We start from the raw sequence: 21,733 nt of genomic DNA, 5'->3' as shown, positions 1-21,733 counted from the left end.
GTTGTTCAATGAAGAAGAAGAAGGTAAAGAAGAAGACGAAGAAGAAGAAGGTAAAGAAGACGGAGAAAAAGAATGCAAGGAAGACGACGACAAAGAAGAAGCTAATGAAAATGACGACAAAGAGGAAGAAGGTAAAAAAGACGACGACGAAGATAAAGAAGACGACGAAGATAAAGAAGACGATGAAGATAAAGAAGATGATGAAAAAGTAGGATATAGCGAAAAAAATGGTAATACAGAAAGTGAGGTTTCTCAATCTGTCAAGACTCGAAATTTTCTTCATAAATGGGCTGTTAAAAATAATATCAAGTCTAAACCGTTAAACGAGCTTTTGACACATTTGAACTCTTTCATAAAAGACATTCCTAAAAGTGGAACATCTTTAAAAAATACTTTAAGAAGTGTGGATGTTGAAAACGTTGCTGGAGGTGATTTTGTTTATATTTCTTTAAAAATTGCACTCAGCAATTATGTAAAATGCTTCAGAAAGCCAGCAGAGTTTGATCTTATTATGAATGTTGATGGCACTCGAATATACAATTGTAAGAAAAAACAAATGTGGCCTATATTGTGTACTATAAATCAACAAGGTCCATGCAATTGCTTTATGGTATGGTGAAGGAAAACCTACAGTTCTTGGAGAATACCTCAAAAAATTTGTCGCAGAGTTAAAATTCTATTTTATAAATGGGTATGAAGGCCTAAAGGTAATAGTTAAGGCATTTGTATGTGATGCACCAGCCAGAGCATTTTTAAAATGTATAAAAAGTCATAGTGGATATGACAGTTGTGAAAGATGTGAAGAACATGGTGAGTATCATAAAGGTATAAGATTGTTAGGTACTAAATCTTTAATACGAGATGATAAAAACTTTAAAGAAAAATTTTATTCAGAGCACCAGATTGGTAAATCACCATTATCCAAACTTGAAATTCCAATGGTGACTGGATTTGTACTTGACTACATGCATTTAGTTTGTCTGGGGGTTACAAAGAAACTTATGAAGAATTATATTAACAAAATAGGTTCCTCTGTACACAGCAAAATTTCTTCGCAGTTGCTCGAAATAAGAAAATGCACACCAACAGACTTTCAAGGTTGACCGAGAAGTTTGGATGAATTTTCTGATTTTAAAGCAACTGAATTTCGCTTTTTTTAATTATATGCTGGAATTGTAGTTATGAAAGGCAAAATATCGCATGATGAGTATAAACTTTTAATGGCTTTATCAGTTGCAATGCACATTCTTATATCTGAGACAATGGTTAAAGATAACTCAATGGTTTCTTACTGTAAGAATTTGTTAGAATGGTTTACAACAGAATCAATTGTTTTTTATGGACCATTGTTTGCATCTTATAATGTGCACAGTGTTATTCATTTAGCTGATGATGTAGCAAATCACAAAGTATCATTGAAAAAAATATCTGCATTTTCTTTTGAAAATTACCTTGGAAAAATTAAAAGAAAAATTCATAGTGGTACATATACAGTTGCTTAAGTTGTTAAAAGGCTTGATGAACAAAGTAAAGTAATACATCTATTACCAACAAAAAAATCAGTAATCTTTAATACAAATTTTAGAAATAGAGTTTATTATATCAGCAAAATAGGTTTTGTAGTTGTTGAGAAAGTTGTCGAAAACAAATATTTTTGTAAATTGTTTAAATTTTCGAAAATAACAAATTTTTTTGAAAGTCCTTTACCAAGTTCAGTCATTCATATTTACCACTTAACAACTTTGTCAAATTGCAAGGAAATTGTATTGGAAAAGAATGCATTGCTACACAAAGCTATCATGATGCCTTTTGATAAAGGAGGCTATGTACTTATTCCTCTTCTCCACTGTGATTTTAATGACAATTTTACAAATCTATAATTTTGATTAATACTTTTACACATTTGGTCTTATTTATATTTGAAGTAAATTTTTTTTTTGTTTAACTAAAAAATCTTTGCTTCCAACAAGGCTGCAAACAACCACTGTTAAAGTATTATAAGCAGTACTATTAAGCAACCACTATTAGAATTGGAAGTTACTGGATCAGAGAAAGGATGAAGTTTATAGAGCAAGATAACAATTGACAGATGACTTAAAAGATTGCAAATTATATGAATCAGGAAAGCAAGATGAAAGTACCAAATTCCAAAGAACTAATATTTGAGAAAAAAAACTAGGTAAATAAGAGTTTTTGGAGCACTTAGGAATATTCACAGAAAAAGGATGAGACTTAATTGAATGACACTTTTGTGAGTCACTGTTTATATATATATATATATATATATATATATATATATATATATATATATATATATATATATATATATATATATATATATATATATATATATATATATATATATATATATATATATATATATATATATATATATTCTATTGGTTCTTCCAAGCAACCTAAATTTGCATGTATTTCTTGTTTTTTTCAAAAATTCAAATGTATGTCATGTTGGATCTTAAAAGAGGAGGGAAAAAATTTGAACAAAAACCATGAAAAATTAGACTTTTATTTTTTGTTAAAAGATTTTCATGCAATAAAACATAAATTATCAATTTTGTATAAAATATTTATTATTTTTGGAATTTTTTTAACATGTTGGGTCTTTTGAGACCTTAGATATTAAAAACATTTACATTTGAAAAACTTTAAATATATATATATATATATATATATATTATATATATATATATATATATATATATATATATATATATATATATATATATATATATATATATATATATATATATATGTATATGTATATATATATATATGTATATACATATGTATATATATATATATATATATATATATATATATATATATATATATATATATCCAACTACAATAATATATATTAGTTGAATACATGTCACACCTGTTATTATATCAGTATTTTATTTTAGTTTTAATTTTTAAGTTTAAGTATAAAAAATCAAAAAGGGGGTACATTCATTAAATATGTATTCACAAATTATTATTTATAAATTACGTTTCTTTTTTTTACACTTCTTTTTCAAGTTTTTAGTTTTTACAAAAATATGGAAAAATTTATCAAAGCAAAATGGCTTGAACATCCACATTCAATTGAATATGGTACAGTCCCATCAAATTAGGTAGAAGAAAGTAATGGCAGTTTATGGGTCTGTTGGCCTAAAGTTGTGAATGTGAAGCCATTAATTTTAAGCAGACAGATACCAAAAAAAGACTGGTCTAGGTTCATTTTGTTAAAGTAATATGGCAGTGGAAGTATGTTTATTTAATACAATATTTATAAGTGCAATAGTTACCTGTATTTTATATATATATATTTTTAATTTAGAATTTATTTAGCTGTATTTTTTTTAATTTTTTTTTATTTTAGGCAGCTTTTCTGAATGTGAGATGATCCCCTCAGCTAGTGATACAAATGAGGATACAGATGATGAAAACTTGTTAAAGCAAAAAACCGATTTACATTACCATATTTCATGAGCGATGATGATTTTGGTAAGAAATATTTAAATTATATCTATAAATTGTGTTTTTCTATAATTAAACAAATTAGTTTTATCTATTGTTTATTGTAGATAACGAGTTTGCTCCCAATCAATCAAAAAAAAAAAAGAAAAATTGACTTGCAGCAGTGATGAGGAGGCAGAGACCACTATAGACAATTTCCCATTACTTCCTTCGTCTCTACAAAAATGTTCTTAATTTTATATTATTTATTTATGTACTTTTTTGTTGTTGCATTTTCACTCCTATTACATACAATTTTATTTCTTTGTGTCATTTGATTTATAACCTAAACTATCTGCAATGGTATTTTTAAGAGTAAAACAAATAACACACTTAGAAACACTGAACACAAGTTTAGAAGGATCTTTGTGTATTATTTTTAATGCTTACTAAGTATTTATAACAAATAATATCTATTTATAACAAAGTATATGAGGTATGTATGAAGAGGTGTTTCGAATTTTTAAGGTGCATAAAAGTTATCATTTTTTCTTATAACAATTTAAATTTTTTTCACTTAAATTGCCTTCTAATCGGACTTCGATGAAAAAAAAAAGCATAAAGTTGATTTGGAGATTGAACCAGAATGTCAGTCTCAAGTATCGTTGATTAAATCCAATACCCAGCAGCTTTTCACAAGCAATGGTACAGTTTTATTCTTTATATATGTTTGATACTACTTTTTCATAAAATACTTATGTATATGAATGAACTAAATTTATTATTGCAGATTACAGTAGTAAATCTGTTATTAGTTATGACGTTGATAATACTTCTGCTTCATCACAAGATGGTATGTTTGTTATCTATAATGTTTTCTTTGAATTTTTATTGTTAACAATTTAAAAAACAACTATTAATTTATTTTTATTCAACGATATTATAGATTTACACACACAAGTTTATATTAATAGGTTAGGTCTCACTCAAATAGTTACAAACTAGTTAATGGAGTGAAAAGCCTATAAACACAAAGTTTAAAACATAATAAAACATAAAAGTAAAAGTTAAAAATGCAAAATAAATGAATAATATTGAAGCAACTTAAATCTAGAAGTTATAAAAACAAATAAAACTTAAAAAACAAACAGAATAACTTATTTAATGTAATGTTATTAACACTAGTTTTTTAATAATATTTAATAAAATACAAATATTATTTACTTACTAGTAAGTAAATGATATTTGTAATTTTAAATATTAAACTTTAAACACTAGTTTTTTAATAATATTTAATAAAATACAAGTATTATTTACTTACTAGTAAGTAAATGATATTTGTAATTTTAAATATTAAACTTTTATTTATAGTTTTCTAGAAAAATGTAATGAAAATCCTAAAAAATATAACAAAAGAACTAATGGAGGTGAAGCAAAGTCAAAAAGATCTGATGGAAAAGTTATCTGGAGTACAATATACAGGAGTAGATATTGCTAATAAGTTAGTCTTTGTTACTATTGATAATGTTAAAGATTTGGTGAAGTTGGAAACTGAATTAGAAGATAAAAATTTATATTTGCAGCTGGTATGTAATGTTACCAACATTTAACTTTATTCATTATTGTTTTGCTGTTTCATTAATTAATAAACATTTTATTAATTTTTTAAGAATAATAAAAAGTACAGTAAACTCCCGATATTTCGAAACCTTGATAACTAGAACTTCCAGTAACTTAAACTAATTTTGAATCCCTGTTTAACCCTTATATATCTTATACTCCCAATAACATGAACAAACTTCTTGGTCTCTTGGAGGTTCGAGTTATTGGGAGTTTGCTGTATTTGATAATTTTAGTAATAGCGTATAGTAGATTTAAATAGTAAGTTTGACCGGTAGTTAGCTCAGTTTGACCAGTTGTTTGCTCAGTTGATAACACTGTATGTAATATATAAAATATTAGAAGAAAAGCTTGTTTAAGTTAAGTCGTTTTCACACGCATATACATACAATACAGTATACATAGAATTGCATGTATACACATACAATAAATGTATACACACATACAATTACAGGGTTGCTGATCATCCTTTGAAGACCTGGAATACCTGGAAATAGCACGAAACCTAGGAAAAACCTGGATTTTGGAAAACTCAAGGATTTTTTTAAATTTTTATAAAATTCTGAGAAAAACCAAGAAAAATATTTTTTTGTTTAAATTTTTGAACAATAATTTTTTTTGTATAATATAAATATATATTCTAATGTTAATTATAGTGAGTAATTATTAATACAGGTCGCAGTTTTAGTTCGTGCTTGTTGCAACCACCCAAAAAAAAGTATATACGAGGTGAAGAACAAACTTATCACAAAAGATGTTGCATCAAACTATAATATTAAAGGCACTTCTCAGAAGTGCAATTTTTGTACTGAATTCAAAAATGTTTATTCTGCTATTATAGGTAAATACAAAGAAATATTTTTTCATAGTATATTTTAAGAAATTTTGTAGCTCGTGTTTTATGAAAAGGTATTTCAATTTTAAATTTCAAAGTACATTTTTATTCGTTTAGAGGCAGTCAGAAGTCAGCATGCTGATGCCAAAGATATACAACTCCACAGTTTTATGGGTGAATGGTTACGACAAGCTGGCGTGTTGAATATACGCACAGAGAAAAAAAAAATTGAAAATCATAATAAAACATTATAATCTGTTTTTCTTTTACTAACGAAATAAAAAACTATTTTCTTTATTCTTTTTTGACTGTAATTTAGCATTATTTTAAATATTAATTCATGTAAAAATTATTGGTCATGTTAATTCCGTAGCCATCGTAAACGCAACTCATTTAAGAAACGGAAATGTTTAAATTTGCAGAATTTTTGATGATTTTTGTTTAGTGTTGGTTCGTGAATTACTTTGTTTTATTTTGTTTGTTTTAAAGTTTTAGAAATCTTGTAAAAATATGGAAAAATTAGCCATTTTATTGAACATGGAACAATCCCACGTGATTAGTTTTTTGAGATAAATTATGTTGTTGCTTTGACTACAAGTTGTGAATGACACAAATTTGTTTGAACTTTTTTATTTTAATAGCTGTAATAACTATAGTTATTGATAATAACTATAGTTATCTATAACTATAATAATAAACAATAACATTATTATGACATATATACATGTTTTACATTTTAGAAAGCTTTTCTGAAGGTGAACTTGTTGAACCTGAACTTTATCAATCATTGTACTTCTGAATGTGAAAACAGTTAATGATTGTCAGAGATTGAAGCATACGAAGACATTTGAGACGACTAAAATTGATAGAAACTTGAGATGACTGAAATTGATCGAAAAGCTGGATAATTATGCTATTATTAATTATTATTAATTAATCATTATCATATTTCAGAAGTTATATTGATAAACTTGTTTTAAGTCGTTACCTTCACTTGCAATTATACTAAATTGTTTTTTAAATTATCAATTTGTTATATAGGTGATGATCTTCAACCTAAATGGGTAAATCCTGGACATTTTCCAATACTTCTGCCATCAATAGATAAAGGTTTTATTTAGTATTTTTGTTTTGTATATTTTTAAAATATTTATTTACGTTAAATAGTATTTTGTTTTTTTATTGTTATTATTATTATTATTATTATTATTATTAGTGTCATTATATATATTTACAGTTGGTAAGAATAACTTAAAAGTTTTAAAAGCTTAATAGCAATTTATATAAAATTTTAATATTATTACTTATTAGTATTAATTTAATATAGTAGAGAAAAAACTTTGAATATTTAAAAATGAAACTTCATATTTTTATTTGCTATGTTTTTATTTTTAGAGGCAGTCGGGAGTCACGATGCGGACAACAAATTAGCACGCAAAAGATAATAAATTTTACAATCAGAAATACGACAAACTGGCCTGTTTAACGTTACGACAAACTGTCCTGATGAAATTCGTTAAAAAGCTGTTATTTAAAGATTAAAACATATTATGTCATTAAACACAATAAAACGTTTTATAAAATATTTTTTGTTTTATTGCTTTTCTTATCTGCTTTAACTATTTAGTAAGTATTTTATCTTACGTTCTCTGCAGTCAATAAAATTAATTAGACATTCCAATAGTTATTTATCTATGTATTTAAAATATTGGATTTAAAATATTTCCTTATAATAACTTTTTTAAAGCTATTGTTTATAAGCAAAAAACTCTTACATAATAAGTAATTTATCACTAATAACAATAAGTAATTGCAACAAAAGAATTGACGTTAAATCAGCGGTGATAATCACAACTTATTCACTAGTAACAAATCGCAACTCAATCACTAGCGATAAATGTTTACAGAATCAACATTCAATAAGTACTAAATCACCACTTACAATAAGTATTGAATCACTACTAAATCACTGATGTATCAGTGCTAAATCAGCGGTGATAATCACTACTTAATCACTAGTGACTAATCGCCACTCAATCACTAGTGATAAAAAGTTTACAGAATCACCGTTCAATAAGTACTAAATCACCACTTACGATAAGTATTGAATCACTACTAAATCACCAGTGATGCGCGGATAGGGTAGGGCTTTATTTTCCTTTCTTTCCTTTTTTTTTTGTCTTTTGTTCTTATTTTTTTTCCTCTTTATTTTATTTTCAAATTCTTTTTATGTTTTATTTATAGTCTTTTTATATATAAATGTATGTATATTTCTTTTCTTTTTCTTTTTTAGGTGTCACTCCATTGACTAGTTTTTAACAATATGAATGACACCTAACCTTTTTTTTATATATATATTTTTTTAACATCTTTGTTTCCAACAAGGCTGCAAGCAACCACAAATTAAAGTTGGAAGTTACTGGAAGATAAAAAACTCAAACACCCCCTCCAAGCAATCAGAAAGTGTTAGTTTCTTATCACGACAAGAATAAATGGTAGTATCATTAGCGAACAATGCCACCTTAGAAGTGAGAATATCTAGAAGATCATTAATATAAATTAAAAAAAGTATAGGGCCGAGGATTGAACCTTAATGAACCCTTGAAGTTATAGGATTTAAAAAAGAGTGCTTTCCATTGAGAACAACTTTTATACTACGATTACGATAAGACTACGATGTTTATGTGAGCTTATAAAATATTACTGTAAATTTTCATATTTTATGGTTCAATAAATGGATTATTAAAGTATTGAACACAGTATATATAGAATTGAACAAGTCATCCAGGGTAATCAAAAAAAAAGTTGTTTAGTTTTGTTAAAATAACGTTAGTCTAACAAAAACTTGATTAGACAGTTAGTTGTAAGATACGCGTTTTTAATAAGAAACGAATTTATAAGAAATTAGAATTAGGAGCCCCAAATTTTTAAGAAACTTTTAGTAATATGTTACTTTTGAATAATAAACTTATTTAGGAGTTGGAGGAACATTTTTTAACTTTTACCTACTTATCACATCAATATTACACAAAGTTACATTGCAATGGAGAACAACAGTCTAAATAAGTATTTCATTTGCAAGCGCAAACAAATGGAACTCTATTCAATTGCAAATAAATGAAAAGTGAAAACCAGAAATTTTAGAAACTTTCAAGAAACATTTAGTTCTAAATTTAGAACAAACTTTAAAATAAGAAATTTTCTAATACTAACCCGTTTGCTTGGTTTCTTCATGGCCTACTTAAATACACGGCCTTCTATCCTGCTTAAACCGGAAAAAAATAGAAGGCCAGTTAAAAAACACATATTTTGTCGGATGGACAATCTTTCTCAAAATATTTTAATTATTGAGCAATAAATTTTAAGTAAGTAAATCTGGCACAGGATAAAAAATTTTGCGTTGGCTTAATCGAAGAACATACTATACTTCACTAAACTTTGTAAAATTTTAGGCTTTTTTTTAGGTTTCTTTTCAGTAATAAATAGGAATCATGATTAATAAATGTCTTTATTCAAAACAACGCAACATTATTAACCTTCATAATTATATATTACTTAAATAATTATAGAAAGACATGGGTTATATTTGTCAGTAGAATTTTTAAGATATTCAAGGACTGTGCAAGAAATAAGAATACACAAATTTTCGAAAGTAAGCTTTATAAGTATTTTAAATTTTTTTACACAAACTAATTCAAAATGTGAAACAAAAGATTCTTTTCTGATTTTTTTCTCTGTCTTTTTTTAAAGGCAACAATGTTATCTGCAACAATGGAATCACTGACTCTCTTTCTGATGTTATTAAAATAAATATTTAAAATAACAGTGTGTACAATTTCCTTTCCACAATATTGGTGATTTAAACATAAAAATGGTTGGTAACTTTCTCTACTGCCAAGAACTAACTTTGCTGCTTTACGGCGTCGCATTTGAGATTGATAAATAACATCAAATACATGATCTAACATAGCAAAACTATCACAGACATATTCTAAAAGGGCTAGTGATGGAGTTGTTAGCACACCTCTGGACAATTTATTTAAATAACTATAGTCATTCGACTCCTGTTGACAATGTTGACTGCAAAGCAACTTGCAACATATTTTAAACTTCTTAATCAGTTTTTTGGCAATAAAACCAGCAATATAACTAGGAACTTCACGCGAATTATCTGATAAAATCACACAATCATAATCTATTTCTTTGATCTGATCCATCAAGGATGTTCTGTGTGATCTGATCCATCTAGCATGTTGTGTATTTTGAACATCATTAATATGATTTTCAAATTTTTTAATTCCTTCCTTTATTAAACTTTTTATTTGGATTATCTTCTCACTATAGATAACATCTTTCAAACTGACAAGAAACCTGCCACCACTCATTTGGCGGTATTGTCCAAATCTCCTTTCTAACGGATCACTTTGAAAACCAGCAATCAATATAAATTTATAATTATTTTCCAATAGATCTTCTATTAAAGAACGTTGACATAATAAAGTTCTTTGTAGTGCTGATGATGTTTGAGGAGATAATGTATATTTCTCAAAATTTGGAATTTTGGTGTTTTTCCATTTATTTAACCATTCAGCGAAAGCTCGAAAAAACTCAGTTTTTTTATCATTAATAATAGCAGCATTTCCAAGACATTTATTAGAAAACTGATTTTTTGAATTTGTGATTGTAGTTTCATGGAAGATACCTAAAGCAACAGTGACATTTTGCTTGTAGTTTCCAGGATGGACAACTTTGCTATTTATTTTTGGTGCTTTTTTCAAACTTGCATCCAACAGGCTGTTCTTTTCTAATAAACCATGAAATATTTTCCTGGTTGAACCTGAAGTTCATCTTTAAAAGGTAAAAAATGAAATTCTGGAAACATAAACCTTTTTTTATTTAGTAAGTTGTTTCGAATGTTTTTAATCAGATGCACTTTGTCAAAGAATAGGTAAATTTTTTGTGATTGTACATTAATAAACAAATCATCTGGTTTTTAACCATGTGCATCGAGCAATTTTGTAGAAGAGGAAACATTTGAAGCATGATTGTTACAAACAACACCTCGAATATTAAAACTCTATTTTATTAAAGATTGAATCAAGCTGAGAATTTCAGTTTTTACTAATCACTGTTTAATTTTATAATTGGAACTGTTTTGATGACACAAGAGGTATTTTCTTTTAAACCAACTACCATGAAAGAAACAATGCTTCTATAACATTCATTTTCTTCACTAATCCCAATTACATCTCCACCAGAATATTCTGCACATTTTTGCAAATACATTTCATCAAAAATTATTATAAGATTATTTGATAAGCTCCCATTTTCATGTAACAATATCAAAACTTTCATATAATCAATTTCACATGCTTTAAGCTTGCCTAACAGTGATATAGATGGAAGAGGGAACTCCTTTAGCAATAAATGATAAGTTTGCAATGATGTGCAATGCAACGTCAAGGCAAACTGAGGCAAATTTGAAGAATAAATTTGATTTTTTTTTGTTTGGTGACTTTTAAGTTCTTCAAGAGCGAAAGACAACTTTTCTTTTTCGATGCTAAAATGTGAATCGAAGTTTTCTAGCATACTCCTTCTCTTTAACATACATTGATGGGTTACTCTGAGCTAAGGTGGCAAAGAAACTGGAAGATTTTTATAAAAAAGTTTGACATGAAGATTTTTGTCAATACGAATACATTCAGCAACTTCAGGTATGTGTAGTTAATTTTGAATAATTTTATGGAACACAACACAATCATCGAATTTGGAAAATGAATATCCTGTTGGTGAATCAGCAACTGTAAGAGAATTAAGATCTTTAATAATATCGTTTGATAAAATCTTCTGATATTCATCTTTTTGAAAAATTTTTTTAGTTGGTGATTTTCTTGGTATAAACATAGCTGGAGGTGAAGCTGTTGCAATGCTGGCCGGGTATATTGTAGTAACAGGCTTCAAATTATACAACAAACGAAATCGTTTTTCTGATGCTCCTTTGTGTACTAAACTTTCATCAAAATGTTTTAAGCAGATCACAGATGATTTAGTGACAGTGCAACAATTTCTATTTACAAATCTAACCCATAACTTTCTCAAGTCATCATCTTTTGGAAAACCAAAGACTGGTATTACTTCACCAACATTATAATTTGAGGTTCAACCGACAACACAGCATTTATTAACCATTATTATTATTAACAATAACTAAAAAGTAGCCACAAATAACAATACAAAGTTGTTGAAGTTTAGTAGAGATGTCAATTAATCTAACGCGAAAATTTTTATCCTGTTCCAGATATACTTACTTAACATTTATACCGCAATATTTAAAATATTTTGAGAAAGTTTGTCCATATAATGGAATATACGTTTTTTCAACTGGCCTTCTTTTTTTTTTCGATTTAAGCAGAATAGTAGGCCGTGTATTTAAGTAGGCCAAGGTTTCTTATATAAAAAAAACGTGTAATCTGTAATAAATTTTCAAAATATTTTAAAAATTATTTACAATAGACATAAAATAATACAACGAATAAAACTGAATATTTTAATATTATAATTTAATAATTAGTAAAAATTATCGTTCATTGAACCACGTTAGGATTTATAAATCTGTAGATTTTAAAATATGTTGACCTTTTTCTAGATAACTGATTAGAATTCAGCATTCAGCGTCTAACTTATAAGCAAAAAAAACTTATGAAAATGCTATAGGTATCATTATTATTTAGTAGAATTCAGTAACTAAATAATTGAAAAAATTTAGGTTCTACTGTTGATAAAGACTGCGAATAATGTTTATTGCATAAGCATATGATTCATCTGTGCTCATTTTGACTATAAGTTTAGTGATCAAAATATACATTCTTCAACCGAAAAAGTCTTGTAGTGGCTTTTGTTTCTAATTTAATCAACAACAAAAAAAAGGTTCACTTACTTCTAGAGTGCGTAACAAATCATAATTACTTTGTTCAAGGTGCGCACCTTCATAAAGTGAATAAACCATTGACGCCATTGTCTTCAAGTTTTAATAACAGCTACACTTGTTATTAGGTAAAAGAAAAGTTAAAGTAGTAGTTAATCGCTGTTTATATGTTATTTGAAAACCTTCCTCCATCATTTCTTTTTTTAATTTGTATCTTTTGTACTCTATCTCTTCACGATGATATCATTTACAAAACTTTGATGTTGAAGCCATTAATTTACATGGTTGCTGTACTTATGTCAAAGATTTTTATTGCTGTTGTACATGTCTGTACATTTGATACATTCCAAATGTATAACATCACAAACGCAATTGGTAATTTATGGAATAAACATTTGCAGAGTATTGTACATTAGTAATATATGACAGCAATTTTATTATTGAAAAAGTTGTATTTACAAAAGTAGCATACAGAAATCATTGTTTCCTTTACTTGATAGAATTCCTTAATTAACTTTACTTTTAATTACATCATTTTTTATAATCTCATAATTAAATGTTAGACATTAGGAGTTCAACTAAAAAGAAAAACTATTTGCAACAAATTTTTTTGGTGTTTTCCAAATATATCAAGTTTAAGATAGGTTTGATTTAAGCTATTGGTTTAAATATCTGAATTTTCATTAAAACGTATTTTATATTCTTAATATGCTAACTAATGTTGCTCGTTTAGAAGCATCTGTTGCTCCTTTTTTTTTATCATAAAAAAGTTGTGAGTACTTTTAACATCATTTTTGACAGTTTTTTTATGTTGAAGAGCCCTATTAAATTTTTTATTCACTATTAAACAAACCCATATTTCAGTTGCTGCAATTAATTAGTAACTTTATCAGAATAAAATCTTTATTAAAAAGAACTTTACTATGTGAAATAAACATTGATCAATATAAAACAAAATTATTATTTGATCGTTTTAAAAAGGTTTCAGTACATTAAAACTTCACTTATGATGTTTTGCAATTAAAGATCGCACTACTAAGCTAAGCCATTTATTTACCTATGTTGTCAACAAATTGCTAAATTGGCTTAGCTATTTGCATTAAATTTACAAGTTTTGGTACCAAAATATATATTGGTTCTAAAATAAAATTGTTCCTATTAACGGCTCTACCAACTATCAACATTAGAAAAACTATTATTAAGATAACAAATGCAATATATTAACACTTTATAGCAATAAAAGGAAAATTAACCATAAAGAATTTATAATAAAATAAATTCATAGCAATATTGCCATTGAAGCTTTACTTTTACCTTAACTGTGTTGAAATTCTATTTTGCTAAAAGTTGTCTAATAATCGATAAAGTAAATTTCAAGTCAATAAAATTTAAAACTTCAACAGTTAGACAAACTAAAATAATGATACAGGGTTGAACGGAAAAAAAAAGCTAGAATTAAATAAAGAAGAAGAAAAAAGAAAAATAAAGATGAAGAAGAACTGAAAAATAGAAAAACATTTGATAAAAGGTAGTAATGTTTAAGTTTGTATAAAGCAAAAATAATATTAATTAAAATGATAAAAACGTACAACACATATATTATAAACAAAATAAAAAGCAAAATTATATATATATTTTAAATGAAATCTAGAGTAGGAAAATGAGTACGTAAAGAAAAGCAACCTAAAGCATGTAAAGAGAAAGAGCATCATTAGAAGAACCAGCCCAAATATGACAAAAGCATTCCATACTGGGACAAATAAGAGGTTTGTAGAGATAGAGACTGGAATCAGAAGAGAGAAAATGGCAAGCACAATAAAGAAAAGCAACTTTAGCCGGTGCTAGTTTAGCAATCGATTGTATATATGGTTTCCATGTAAGGTTAGCAGTAAATGACAATTCAAAAAGACGTGGAGAAGATGACAATCCAAGAAGACGTGGAGAAGATGACAATCCAAGAAGACGTGGAGAAGATGACAATCCAAGAAGACGTGGAGAAGATGACAATCCAAGAAGACGTGGAGAAGATGAAAATTTAAGAAGACGTGGAGAAGATGACAATCTAAGAAGACGTGGAGAAGATGACAATTCAAGAAGACGTGGAGAAGATGACAATCCAAGAAGACGTGGAGAAAATGATAATTCAAGAAGACATGGTGAAGACTCTTGCAGAAAATAGCTAGTTAGAAATAAAAAGTTTTTATGTAGTTAAAACTTACAAGTTACACCAAGCCCCAATCTGTTACAAAAATAATATTTTTGTAAGCAATTGAGCAAGGAAAATTTTTTGTCAGGATAGGAGCATAAAGTTGAGTCATCAGCAAAAAGTGCCATTTTAGGTGTAAGGTTGTCAGGAAGATTATTATTCTAGATAAGAAAAAAAAACAAGAACAAGGGTAGAACTTTGAGGTACTCCAGAAGTTACTGAAAATAAAAGAGAGTTTGGCCTTAAAGGATGACTTTGATAAAGCCGCTAAAAAGAAATGATTTGAAAATCTCAAAAACTTTCTCAGAGAGACCAGCATGCCAAATTTTATCGAAAGCTGTAGATATATTAAGGAAGTTGTTCAGCCTCATTGCTTCTATATAATTTTAAATAAATTTGTACAGTAGTAAGTTAATCATCCGTAGAGCGAGGTGATTGTAAACCATATTGAATGTCTGACAGAAAATTATTTGACTTTAGATGGTATGTTAGAAATTTTTTGATCAAAAACTCAAGGACCTTGCTCAAAACAGATAGAAGACTGGTTAAACAATAGTTGTAAGGGTCAGAATTTCAACAGTGTTTTCAAAAAATAAAACCATAGATGTCATTTTCCAGCTAGAAGGAATGCAAGATTTAGTCAATCACTTATTGAATAACTTAGAGAGAATTGAAGAGAGTTCTGAAAAACACTTTTAAAAGACTATGACAGAAATGGTCTGGACTATTTCTGTCATAGAAATATGATGGACAACTTTGAAAAATCTATCCCGATTGACATTTTGCAGCTTTTTGAGTCTGGACCACAAGCTGTATAAGAGTATATTTCATATTTGACCTAAGCAAAAGAAGTTGAAGTGATTAAAATGTCTATCAATGGGTTAACCTGTTTAATGGATTGGATGAGATGGAAGAGAATGTTCGAAAGTCAAATTGGAAGAAAAGTTCTTTGCAAGTGGTTCGTCTTTATCCTTGCGAAAGATAATAAGATCTGTTCCATGAATGAAAGATAAAATGTTAGACCTACCCTTGTTAATGACCTTGATAAAAATTTTCCAAAAGTCTCTCAACTCTTACTTCTGACAATGCTAAGACTAAGTGAATAATGGAGCTTAGCGTTAGACAGCACATTTTTACATTAATTTCTTGCAATAACAAATAGCCATTTGTTCTCAAGGGAGTTAATCTTTTGTAAAAGATGAAAAAAAAATGATTACAGTTAGATATAGCAGCTCCAAAAAAAGATGAAAACCAATGAGTAGAATGAGGCTTGACTTGAAATCAACGAGAACGAATAAAAACTTCTATTTATGCCTGATTTAAGGAGGTTATGTAGGAGGCGCATTTTTCAGCTGAGAGAAAGAAGATTGTAGCCCAAGGACTGTCACAAAGAATATTACGAAAAAAATTCTAGCCATCTTTAGGGTAGTAGTAGGAGTGCGATGATAGGGTGGGTCCTGAGAAGACGTAAGATATGAAAAATTTATAAAGATCATTTCATGGTCGAAACCTCGCAAAGAAGAAAAAGAAGAAATTAAACACAAGCTAGGGTTAGAGACAAGACGCAAATCAAGGAGTGAAGGTAAGTGACTCATTAAGTTAACCATCTGAATAAGTAATTAAGAAATGCAGGAGTTACAAGTTTTAATGTCAGCAGGGCCAGGGTTAAAGAGGAAGATAATAGAGTAAAGATATCTTAAGCGGAAGCAAATGACTAAGTTTAAAATTCGACCGCACTTTTGTGCGGTGGAAAGATTGTAACCTTTTTAAAAAATAAGATAAGTTGATGAGTAATAAATAAAGCCAAGAAAAAGGTAAATTTTACGAATAAATAGTTAAGCTGATGCCCCAAGCTGTAGTCTAAAAGTTCAGTGAAACTTTCTTCTCCACTAACTAAAGAATACTTACCAACAGCAAGATGATACTTAAAATTATCACAATGTTCTCTAAAAGCATTATTATGAAAACCTAAGAAAGTGATTAAATTGATCACAAATACAAATTAAAGCAATTTCTTTTCATGTTCCTAATTGATTAAAATATTAATTTTTCAATTACTTGCTTATATTGCACTATGGTCGGAAACATTACTTTTCTTGGTCAAAAGTCAAAATGCTTACACTCACAAAATATGTTTTTGTTTTTTAAATCTATTAGTCAACACTCCAAAACAACCAAAAATTAATTTTGTTGTTGTAATATGCATTTCACCGTTATTCGGTGAGTCATCGAAGTTGAATTTGTTTGCTTCATTTGTAAACAGAATTGCGTTCGGTGTTTTATAGTGCTTACTTCCATTGCTTGTTAAAGCTGAAAACAAAGCGTGTTAAATAAAAGTTTAAATGGAAAACGAAGGTAATGGTAAGTTTATTAATTTTGTAAAATATAATACTCAAAAATTATATACTCTAAAAAATATAATAACTTTTTCCAAAAGTCTTTCACATTTTGGAATTTATTTATTTTTATATTTGAGTAAGCTTAACACATTTTGTTTAGGAGTGTTAAGCATAAGATTAAAAACCAAAAGTACTTTGAAGTGTTTAGTTTTTGAAAATGTTTATCTTGATTTGCTTTTTTTTGGGTTTTTGAGTAAATTTTTTTTTTTTCAATCATCATTTGTTTACAGAATTGAGCCGTTTTTGATAATTAATTGACCCAGCAAAAAAAAGGAAAAAATAAGGACGCACTAATAAATTATTTTATACAAAAATGTGGAGCCGATAAAATTTCAGATGAATGCTATAAATATTTAACAGAAAAAGCACGCAAGCTTAACAATAATTTAAGAAGATTAGATGATTTTCAAATTAATTATTTTGGCTGGCTTTGTTCAGAAACTGTAATAAAACTGTAATGCTTAGTAGAACTAAACCCAGATGAAAAACTTGTATCACTAACTGGACGCCCGCAACTTAAGTACTCTGAGAAATCTGATCGAAGTAAGAGGAGACAAGCAGCAAAGCTCTCGATAATAGAACACAACGAAACAAAGCTGTTATTTCAAGCAGCATCAATTTCGGCTCGAAAACAAGGACAAATAGATTTGGCAGTTGTTTTAAAAGAAAGCATCGAAAGTCCATCAAGACCATTCAAGATTAGGAAGCTATATGTTGATGATGTAAAAGCACCTATTGTAATGTCTGATGAGGAAGCATTAGCATTTCTTCTCGAAAACAATTTTTCGAAGAGCCAATACTGTTCCATTCGGACTGAAAGCAAGCAACGTAACGCTAATATTTATCCACCCTATGATAATATATTAGCAATAAAAAGTAAGTGCAGACCTGATGGTGTACTTGTAGACGACAAATGTGCCAAAGTTCCTTTACAAATGGTTTAACGCATACGGCTAAAAGAATTATAGAGATGCAAAAGGAAGGATCTGCGACAATTACGGGTAACTTCATATCAACGAAAATGATATTAAGCAACGGTTTTGACAGCAGCAGAGCTGCTGTTAATCTCAATATAAGCAATCTTTCCTTGATCAAAGTACATCACGAAATGCTGATTCATGTCTTTTGGCCACAACAGTGATTCCCTTGAGACTCTTGAGTAGCGCGGGAGCCCTGATTTGGAATAATTGTTTTCCACAGTCCACAAGATTTTGTCGGCCTTTAAAATTAGAGTACACGAGTGAAACGAAGGAAGTGATAACAAGACAAGCTGTTGACTTAAATAAACAAATTCAAGAGCTTGAAAACTTACCTGTTGAAATCGAAGCTGGTAAGATAATCGAAATAACATTCAGAACGTTTTTAACTGTTATAGATGGAAAAGTTTTGAATGTTTTAACCAAAGCATGTTTTAAACAAAGAATGTTTTAACCAAATCAAATCAAAAATGTCCAATATGCCATGCAACCCAAACTGACTTTCTTAAAGGCACAGATTGTAACAGCGTGAAATTTCATTCTATCGATGGAAATCTAAAGTACGGAATTAGTCCACTGCACTGCTGGGTTAGATATTTTGAGTTCGTACTACATTTAGGATACACGATGGAAGTAAAAAATTGGCAAATAAGATCGGATGAAGATAAAGATGCAATTAAGAAAAGAAAAGAGTATAATCAGAATGAGTTTTGGAAAGAACTTAGTCTTCGTGTTGATGTTCCGAAAGCAGGTGTTTGTGGTTCCACAAATGACGGCAACACGTCGCGTAGAGCATTTACGGAATATGATAAATTTTCGAAAGTTTTAGGAGTAGACACCGAATCAATATTTCTTATGAGAATAATATTAATACGCTTATCTTGTTTCCCTAAATTTGGATAAATTTGAAAAGTATTGCTTTCAAACTGGTCAATTATATCAAAGCAAGTACCCCTGGTTGCCAATGACTCCCACAGTACATAAATTTATAGTTTAATTCAAAGCAAATAATGCAGAATACAGCACTTCCTGTTGGTCCTGTTGGCTACTTCGGAGAGGATACCACCAGAAGTAAAAGAATTATTGTATTGTGAGGATATCGGTGAAACATGTGCGATTGAGAATATAGAAAATATGGATGACGACGAGTACGATTATCCAGAACAACTTAAAAAAGAAAATAAATTTTTGGATAATGAATTGTATTTAAATTAAAGGGTTTAATAAAATTTTAATATTTTCGTAAATACGTGTGTAAATCATATTTTCAATTTCCAGAAACAACATATTTTCTCGTAAGTATTCTATATTTTCAAATTTAAAACTATATAAATAAAAACTCTGAAAGAAAAGAAAAAAAAATTTCTGTAAAAATTTTTTTTTTAAATTTTAATTCAATATGTTGATAATTTAAAAAAAAAAATTTATTATTTTATATAAAAACACTTAAAACATACTGCAAATTCAAATTCCAGTTAAAAATTCCATTATTTTAAGTTTTAAAAGTTTTGGCCAAGTAAAGTGATGTTTTTCAATTTTTTTCACAATAAAGCATTTAAAATAATCTCACAGCATCAGGCCAGTGAAGAGTGTTTAAACCCAAACAATACACAACTCAAACAGTATGCTCTATTTTAAGACAGTAAAGAATTAAGAGCCGTTTTTTCTAAGAATCAGGCAAATTCCTAAAACTGTGGAAGTGACCTCCTCCAAATTGCTTGAATTTTTTATATATTGATCAGAATATAGAAAAAACCTGTTATGGAAAAAAAAAATTTTCAAAAATGTTTCGTTCCCTCGGAATCTGGGCTTAAATTTTTGAGATTTTTTTAAAAATTTTTAGAAATTTAGTTTTTGCCACCTTTGAACCCATTTTTTTGGCAAGGCAAAAAGTTGCACATAGCTTTTGTAGTTAATATCAGACGTAACCCAAAAGCTCTCTCCAAAAAATATAAAAAAGTTGCGTGACACTGTGCGGTTGGCTAATTATCATAGTTCAAAAGTACAAAATCAATCAGTTTTGTCAACTTTTAATCGGAGTTAATTCTAGCGGCGAAGTGTTGCACACAATTTTTCTTTTAGGATTTGAAATTATCAAAGGTATTGAGTCTAAAAATGCAAAGAAAGTTATGTGATACCTAAGGCCTAATAATATATTAAGGCTTGAAATTGGAAAAAAATGTTTTAGTATACTTACAAAATGAACCATTACGGCAGAGGCGCTTAGTTTTGTAAAAATGTAAACATATCCAACTGTCAATACAAAAAGGTCCTAACATAATAATAAAAAAAATTCGTGTGATTTTGTCACACGCATGATATAACATGAATTAAAAACTGAACAAAAATCTAACATCAAGATAACTATATTGCTAATTAAATAAAACATAAATTAAACATTTAAATGTTTTTCCATTTAAAAATTAGTTTTTCATTTATTTATAGAGTCAGTTACACACATTATCCACCACATCACACATAATTTCTACTCTGCTGCAGTAAGTTTCTCTAAGAATAATGATATGACTGTATTATAGTCTTCTTCGGATAATGAATAATCGCCACAACCACTGATTAGAAAAGAAGCATTTACTAAACAGATAATTTTATCAGTTTGGTTATTTATCTCCTCGGTGGTAACTGGCCAGCGAAAAGTATTCTTCTCTTGCCTGTTAATCATACAATTAACTCTGATCCCAGTTATAGATACCTAAAAGTATTAGCGCAACATTTAAAATAATATAATAAAGAGTTTATGATTTGTTTAATTGTTTAATTTGTTTAATGCTTACATTCAATAAAACTTGTAAAGTCTTATATAATGTCATTCTGAAATTATTTTTACATTTTATTTATATTCCTTTTATTTTAGATCACTGTTTTGTAAAATAAAATAAAAACTTGAAACTAATATATACTTTGAATAATATTACCTCCACAATATATCCAATATTCCATTGTTTTTCATATGCAACAGCAACCCAATCATTCACTTTCCATACAAGACAAATTTCTTTTGCAAGATTGGCAATGTCTTCCTCATATTTATTATCATCTTCATTGTCTCCTGCCAGATTAAAGTCATCATTTTCGCCATAAACTTCTTTGTTATCGTTAACCTGACTATTTTCATTATTTTCTGTTGTCGGTTCTACCAGCTTACCTTTTCTTTTCAGGTTACTAAATCTATAACAATATCAATTGTACATATTTTTAAACATATGTAAACAAACACACAAAATTATAACTTTCACCTAAATTTTAATTTCATATTTGTAAAAGAACTATTTAACAGTCAGAAACATAATC

Source organism: Hydra vulgaris, chromosome 03 (genome assembly GCF_038396675.1).
Source record: "Hydra vulgaris chromosome 03, alternate assembly HydraT2T_AEP".
NCBI classification, from domain to species: Eukaryota; Metazoa; Cnidaria; class Hydrozoa; order Anthoathecata; family Hydridae; genus Hydra; species Hydra vulgaris.
The sequence above is the reverse complement of the archived record's forward strand: the minus strand, read 5'-3'. Positions refer to the sequence as shown.